This window comes from Propithecus coquereli, unplaced genomic scaffold (assembly GCF_000956105.1).
Source record: "Propithecus coquereli isolate 6110/MARCELLA unplaced genomic scaffold, Pcoq_1.0 Scaffold108, whole genome shotgun sequence".
Classification (NCBI taxonomy): domain Eukaryota; kingdom Metazoa; phylum Chordata; class Mammalia; order Primates; family Indriidae; genus Propithecus; species Propithecus coquereli.
The window spans coordinates 7,069,071-7,070,820 of record NW_012134747.1 but is presented as its reverse complement, the minus strand read 5'-3'; positions in this window follow the sequence as shown (position 1 = coordinate 7,070,820).

Genomic DNA, 1,750 nt, shown 5'->3' with positions numbered 1-1,750 from the left:
AAAATATATGCATACATGTCTATGAAAAATGTATGATAAAGTCATAACACTAGTTGCAGCCATGAATGAAAACTGTGGGGCTAAAGAACAGTGGTGGGAGGAAACTTACATTCTTCTGTTTAATCTTTTATATATTGTACTATGCAGCACATAATATGTCTTCAAAAACATTCAAATCATCTTTCCAGATCATTAAGATGTAGTAGTATCAGTTTTACTTCAAGAGGCAAAATATTTAAGGGCCACTATCTAATATTCAACAACATTCAGACAATAAAATTATATGGAATCAATCTAAGTGTTCATCAATAGATGATTGAATAAAGAATATGTGGTATACATACACAATGGAATACTATTCAGCCATAAGAAGAAATGAAATCATGCCTTTTCCAGCAATGTGGATGGAACTGGAGGTCATTATTTTATGCGAAACAAGCCAGACACAGAAAGTAAAATATTGCACATTCTCACTCATGAGTGGGTGCCAAAAAATGTATATTCATGGGTATAAAGAATGGAACTGATAGGCAATGGAGACTCAGAAGAGCGAGGGAGTGGGAGGGGGGTGGATAATGAGAAATTACTTAAGGGGTACAAAGTACACTATTCAGGTGATGGATACCTTAAAGCCCTGACTTGACCACTACGCACTCTATGCATGTAAGAAAATTGCACTTTACTTCATAAATTTATACAAATAAAAATATCTGAGTACCTTAAACCCAAAGAATTTTGTTCCAAACAATCTGGGGAACCATATAGAAAATATGTGTACTTGCCATTTCATGGAAATAGTCTGCCTTGTAAAAGCTAAAAGCAATATAATTTATTTAATGTAGTCTTAAATTTTAAACTAGATCCAAGATTTGCATTTCTATATAATTAGTGTATACTTACATTCAAGGTGAGTGCTAGCAAAGTGAGATATATCTCCCTGTTGTGTGGATTTTTTTTTTTTTGCTTTCTCAGTAATTCTTTTTCAGTTTTGTTTATCTATTTTTATTTTTTAAACAGTTTAGTTTTCCTCCAAAGAATCAACTATTTTCTTATTTTAGTCCATGTGGTCTCAACCTAGCTGATTCTAGCTGCCCCAGGTGTGTGAGTTTTCCTAACAGATAACCAAGGATCAGACAATGAACTTGTGATCAATTAACAAATTGATGGACTGCTAGTAAGACAGCTGTTTGTGTTGTTAAGTGAGTAGAATATAAGCCTAGAACTGCTGGTGGTGAACTTAGCTTCTCCATGCTGCCTGAGAAGAATGACAAACTGAAGTAAAGCAAGACAAATCATGGAGGGAAATTGATTTCTGATGACCTTATTTGAACATCTAAATCCAGTTGTGTCGAAGCCAGAGTACCCTCGGAATCTTCAGGTAGGCATGCCAATAAACTTCCATTCCTGTTAAGAATAATTTGAGTTGGGTATCTATGACTTATAACCAAATATCTGATTAATATAGCACACTATTTTTATTACATTTATTACAATTATAACAAAATAATTTATTGTTTATTGTTTATCTAATGAGATTATTATTTATAGTTATTTGCTCAATGTTTAACATTCCCGCTAGATGATAAACTCCGTGCGGGTAGGGATCATGTCTACTCTGTTTACTGTTGTCTTCCCCATCTCCAGCAGAAGGTCTGGCTCAGAGTAGGTACCCAAAATGAGTCAAAAGTTGAATTAATTTTAAGAAATATTAAAATGCTTGGGAAAGCATACAAGTAACAATAAAGATAAA